The sequence below is a fragment of the Pyxicephalus adspersus genome, chromosome 2 (assembly GCF_032062135.1).
Source record: "Pyxicephalus adspersus chromosome 2, UCB_Pads_2.0, whole genome shotgun sequence".
NCBI lineage: Eukaryota > Metazoa > Chordata > Amphibia > Anura > Pyxicephalidae > Pyxicephalus > Pyxicephalus adspersus.
Window position 1 is genome coordinate 1,221,465 of NC_092859.1, and position 6,632 is coordinate 1,228,096.

Consider the following 6,632-nt stretch of genomic DNA (forward strand, 5'->3'; position numbering starts at 1 on the left):
AGTCTACCAGAGACTGATAAGGAAATCAAGACCATTGCAGTTACACTTAACACCTCGGTGGAAGCCAAGGTAAAACTGAAATCTCGCAGATTTGAGCGGTTTTCTAAGTGGTCTTCGGCTGTACGAGCGACTGCACGTCTTATTCACATTGTTCATCACTTCGCAAACAAAGATGGACTCACGAAACTATCTTCTTCCCACCGTTCCATACTACAAGAACACTTCTTCAAGTAGTGTAGTAATGTTTTTTCTTGTTGATGCCTTTGTTATTCATTTTTGTTGCAGATGTTCCAGTACAAACATCTATTATCCATGGACTTGAACAAAGTTATTTTTGATAATGTTATTAGAAATCATAGATTTCGACGGGGAGTGTCATGTTACACATGCATGGTTTGCTTTTCATTATGTGTGTCCCTTCCCTTTTTCCCTAGCTTCTGCTCAGTCTCTTGTCTCCTCCCCTCTTCTTCATTCTGTCATCTACCCTCATCTCAGTTGCATGCTCCTGTTAGCTGCTCACAGCATGATTTTTTGACCTATCCATCTGTTCATCGGTGTATGATCTGCACAGTTTGGAATAAACTTCTTCAAGATCTACAAGGTGTCCTTTTGATTGAGTCACTGTCAGCCAATTCACCTAAGACTGCAGTTATAGCCATCTCATCACAACTGTAAGTTATAGAGATCACATTGTAGTGCTTAGACTGAAGAGGAAGAACAGGCACTAATTTATTAAAGCTCTCCAAGGCTGGGGAGAATACACTTTTACCAGTGAAGCTGGGTGATCCAACAAACCTGGGATGGATCTGGTCCAGGATTCAAAGCAAATAGCAAATGACATTGAAGAAACCCATTCCAGGTTTGCTTGATCACCTAGCTTCACTAGTGAAAGTGTATTCTCTCCGGCATTGGAGAGATTTAATAAATCAGGCCCATTGTCTGGGATAATTTAAGGTCTATTTATGAGGTTCAGTGAAGTGAGTGTTATAAGGAAGCTCTATGCAGGGTTAATTGGTTGGTTTCAGAAGCTAATTATTTAAAAGAATCAGTACCAAGAATCTGAAGAGATGACAAAACTCACAGCATGAAGGCACTCTATGTTTTCTATGCAATGAACCCAGGATAAGTAAATGTTTCAGAAAATGTATATGAACAGTGGGTGAACCCATTGGGAAAACCCTGGCATCTGGTCGGCACACAGTAAAGACACTTAGAGAGTAAAGTAAAAGGAAATGAATCAAAGGTCCAGCATACTATGAAGCTGGAGAACACTTATGCTTCCAGCTATACATATATAGAATCGTTTGATGTTGCTTGCATACAACCAGAATGTCCTATTTAGGTGAATTAGATTTGGAGGGATCTTTCCCATTCCAGGAACTATGGAGGTCAATGGAGAGTTTCCCAAATGATAAAGAGTTGGGTACGGAATAAATTCCTGGTGAAGTTTAAATAAAGTCTTCAAAAAATTAGGGATTCTCAAGAAGGATGGAGAGGTCATGGAGAAAGGAGGGATTAACAAGAAGGATGGAGGAGTCATGGAGGAAGGAGGAATTCACAGGAAGAATGGAGGGGTAATGAAGGAAAAAGGGATTCACAGGAATTATGGAGGGGTCATGGAGGAAGGAGGGATTAACAGGAAGGATGGAGGGGTCATGGAGGAAGGAGGGATTAACAGGAAGGATGGAGAGGTCATGGAGAAAGGAGGGATTCACAGGAAGGATGGAGGGGTAATAGAGGAAGGAGAGGTTCACAAGAGGGATGGAGGGGTCATGGAGAAAGGAGGGATTGACAGGAAGGATAGAGGGGTCATGAAAGAAGGAATGATTAACAGGAAGGATGGGAGGTCATAGAGGAAATAGAGATTCACAAGAATGATGGAGGTGTCATGGAGAAAAGAGGGATTAACAAGAAGAATGGAGGGGTCATGGAGGAAAGAGGAATTCAAAGGAAGAATGGAGGGGTAATGGAGAACATAGGGATCCACGGGAAGGATGGAGGGGTCATGCAGGAAGGATGGATTAACAGGAAAGATGGAGGGGTCATGGAGGAAGGAGGGATTCACAGGAAGGATGGAAGGGGTCATGGAGGAGGAAGGAGGGATTAACAGGAAGAATGGAGGGGTCATAGAGGTAATAGAGATTCACAGGAAGGATGGAGGGGTCAAGGAAGAAGGGGGGACTCACAGGAAGGATGGAGGGGTAATGGAGGAAGGAGGGATTCACAGGAAAGATGGAGGGATCATGGAGGAAGGAGGGATTCATAGGAAAGATGGAGGGAGCATGGAGGAAGGAGAGATTCACAGGAAGGATGGAGGGGTTATGGAGGATAAAGGAATTAACAGGAAGGGTGGAGGGGTCATGGAGGATAGAGGGATTCACAGGAAGGGTGGAGGGGTCATGGAGGAAGGAGGGATTCACAGGAAGGGTGGAGGGGTCATGGAGGAAGAAGGGATTCTTAGGAAGGTTGGATGGGGTCATGGAGGAAAGAGGGATTCACAGAAAGGATGGAGGGGTCATGGAGGAAATAGGGATTTACAGGAAGGATAGATTGGTCATTGAGTAAGGAGGGATTCACAGGAAGGATGTAGTGGTCAATAACATAAGGAGCCATCCCATGGTCCCCACTGTACAGCGCTACGATAAATGTCAGAGCTATATCATTGTAAAATAATGTGATTGTGAAGGGACATCTGTACAGAGACTGATGGGTCTGGCTCAGTGTTCCGTGTACAGCACTGAGGTATATGTCAGAGCTATATACGAGTATATTAGTGTGTGACTGTGAGGGGACATTAGAGTGTCAGCTCCTCTGTCCCTTCCATTACTCAGGGCAGTCTGCATGCAAATACAGCCTGCTAGGAATGCCCACTCCTCCAGACTGATATCCACCAATCAAGACATTGTAATATTTACATAGCTCCTCCCAAGACACAGCCTATTGCTTGCATGGGAGCTGTAGGCTCCTTAGGGGTGGTCTTCATGCAGATAGAGCTGCTTAGAAACACCCACTTTTGACTCCTTACCCTAAAGTGTCTCTGTGGTTGGTGTTTGTAGTACATGAAGTTCTGTCCATTCTTTATCATAAGCAGAGGGGGGATGTCTGTAAATAAATAGTCTGTGCACTGACATCCCTCTTCCAGCTATAGTTGCTGTACTATTTCCAGGGTCACTGAGGGCCAGTAGGGAACGCTCAGTCTAAGAGGTGGGGGATGTAGCACACAGAAGGAGGGGGGATATGGAATGATGAGTAGTGAGGGTTTAAGAGACAGAGGAAGACGAGAAGACAGAATGGGGAATGGGGAGCCGGGCACTGCCATGGGGCACATGTACCAATCCAATGCAAACATTACCTCTATGAGTTAGGGTCCTCCAATCACTTTCCAGAATATCAAAATGATCCACCAGGGGGCGCCAGATAATGAAATTCTGCACTGAGTACCCTCTAGTGGTCCTTCCCAGAAAATTCAACCAGACCCAGAGTTATTAAAGAAGAAAACTCAGAAGAATCAAATGTGGTAAACGGAGACTTGCAATGCCCTCTGCTCTTTGGTAGTGTCTCATTACCGTCTGTGCTGATCCAGCTGCCTTTTCCTGCCTACATAGCCGAATGTAGCTATCTATGGGCTGAGTGAAGGGGCATAATATAGAGTCCACTGGGGCTGCTAACATCCAAGATGGCGGCACCCATTTATCTCTGCTATACCTGCAAGTCCTCCTAATAGGTGACAGGGTCTCTTTAACTGAACTCTCCAGCACTAAGATCCCCCAGACCTGCAATATGTTGTTTAAATGTTCAGTGACTGGATTCCCCTTGTAATTGAATATCTCTTTCTCTCTCTCTGCCCCCCTGCCCCCATATACCCTCTCCCCCATATAGCCCCTTCTCCCCTTGCAGGCTGCTGCGCTCTCTGGTGCTTCCCCTGCTTTCAGTGTAACACAGTCAGTGAATTTGGGGAGTGTTTCTGTCTGCCACTAATGGATCCGACCATGATGGGCTATGTGGGGTGCAGCGGGGTGTGCCCCCCCATTTCTATGGCCATGAGAGCCACCGTCTGGGAGAGATACAAGATTAGGGCAAATCTGGTGCAGTTTGGGGGAGTATCCTGGCTTCTGTAGGGCACATTTATGTGGTAAATGTCCTTGGTCAATGCCACCATATTGGGGACCACTCTGGGGTCATGTTTTTGCGGCACCACATTTGCTCAGGATTTATGCATGTCACCTGGTGAAATTACCATACACATAGCAAACTAGAGACACGGAGGACTAATTATTCACTTTGCAAATAATTGCCTCTCAAAATCCAAAAATATTAAAGTTACCTATTCAAAATTTACAATCAACATTGTGCAATCCATAAAAAAAATCATTTTCTCCCAGTTTTCCATAAAAATGTTACATTTCTATTGATTTCCATGTATTTCCTCCCATGCAATCAATTTTGCTGGAATTCTGCTGGCCAGTCACATGATGTTATGTCACCATGGCAGTGAACACATTGCAGTGTGAACGAGCTGATTCCAATCATCCAATCACATGTAATCATAAATCATTGTCATTTTTCCTTGCACATGATTGGTTACTTTTTAAACTTTTTCTATTCTTGAGGTTAATAAACCCCTATGTGTCTGGCTGGTACTAGGGAAGGTGAATGCTGTGGGGAAGGAATATGGGGCATCAGATTGGTTGGGGAAATAAAAACTCTTTAAAAGGGATAATTACAATACAATAATAAATCTACCACAGAAAATTATTCCATTATTTGATTTTTCTCCAAAGATTAGTTTGTTCATTTTTATCTAACACATTTCCTAGAGCTGAAGCTGCTTCCTCAGTGTCACAGATCCTCACAGGACTAGGGGATCTGTGTCCTTTTCAGTGTCACCCCCCTTTGCTCTCCTTGCTGCCTGCACCAACTCTGCTCAGGCATCATGTCCTCGGCTCACTTCCTGGTCCAGATCATGTGACTCCCAGTCAGCTGCTCTCTTACCTCAGAGGACTAGAGTGTTCCACACACACCCCCTGCTGGTGGAGATGTGAGCCCCACCTACCTCTTTTCTCCAGCACTCCCTCTAGTGGTAGGGAAAGATGCTAGCAGGTCACATGGTTTCCATTCATCACCTGACCTCCCCTGTAAAAGGAAGTTACTGGCAACAGGAAGTTGCCAGAACAAGGAGTTCCCTTAGGCTCAGTTCCAGGTTTGGACTCCTCCTGATCTGGCTCAGCAGACAGGAAATTCTTTGCTATGTTATTCAGTGTTATGTTCCTGTGCAGTGCAGGCCGCTCCTGGAACTTCTGTCTGCATTCAGGACAGGAATAATCTCCAGACCCCTCCTGTGTATCCAGCACACGGGTAATACAGACCCGGCCGAAGTTGTGTCCACATTTCAGGGTTACAGGATCTGTATAAATGTTCAGACAGATAGAACATTCCAGCTCAGCTCTCAGATCAGCAGACGTCATTGCTGATAGAAGAAGAGAGAAATAAAAGTGAAATTCTGTGACTCCGGAATAGAATGGGGCTGCTTGTCACATACCTCAGATCATTTGCTTTTCCATGTTTATGAGAAGATTTGACATTATAGACATTGACATCTAGTCTAATCTGGTTGTAAACACAGATATAGCATATATTTTATTGTATCTATTTTCTAACAAGTCACACACATCTAACATATGATACATATACACAACAGAAACCAATCCTTTTCTTATGAATATGCAATTTGTAACACAATCCGATTATATATATTGATATAAATTTATGGTACACACTGCACACCTATACCTTGACAAAGAGAATCATGATGATATTTTTTAGATACAATTTAAATGGTCAGGGTGCACAACTTGCAGATATTTATTACACCCTTATAGCAGGCACAAACATTTTTTTTCTTGTCTTTTACACATCAGAATTGTAGGTACGGGGAAATTTCCCAATGAGGTTGTCTTTTCCGGTGAATGTAAGGATCTGGTGAAAGTGTTTAGGAGGGGAAGTTTGTAGATACTTACGGTTACATCAGAAAATAAAATAAAATTTATCTAATGAGACACAGAAAAAAACTATCCTGGGGGAAGTGTTCTCTCTTTCCTGTTTTAATGAAAAAATATTCACTTTAATTAATGTGCAGTAACATTTTTTTTTGATGAATCGAACATAGAGAGCTAACATTTCATCCAATTCATTATGATGGAGTAATATCATTGAAATAACTTGGGGTACAAAGCAATTCAGGAGCTTATAACATACAATCCTCTATACATTTGGATTCAACCTATTTGTTGTACCATTTCTCTGCCAGCTAATGTAGGGGAACCTCCAAAAGGCTGTGCCTAAGAATGAAACAACTGTTTAATGTTATTATTTCTTTTTTTTGTTTGTTTGTTTTAAATAAAGCTTTGCATATTACAAAATAGTCCTTCATTGTTCTACCCTGTTTCCTCGAATATAAGGCACTGTCTTATATTTTTTGAAATGCCAAAATATGCCCTAGGTCTTATTTTCAAGGGGATGTCTTATTTTTCCATGATGAAGACTACAGGACACATTTATTGTTGAAAATTGATTGTCCCCTTCTGATCACTTTGTGCCATTCATATTCCCCTTCTGATCACTCATGTGCCATT

The 6,632-nt window shown here is 42.9% G+C and overlaps 1 long non-coding RNA gene across 1 annotated transcript in view; it reads right to left on the reverse strand.

Moving 5' to 3' along the window:
* Positions 1-5,562, reverse strand: part of LOC140322661 (uncharacterized) — a 20,221-nt gene extending 14,659 nt beyond the window's left edge. The window contains exon 1 of the long non-coding RNA XR_011919222.1: positions 5,054-5,562. This is a non-coding gene — a long non-coding RNA (uncharacterized lncRNA). The remainder of the gene's footprint in view (positions 1-5,053) is intronic.
* Positions 5,563-6,632: the final 1,070 nt, after the last annotated feature.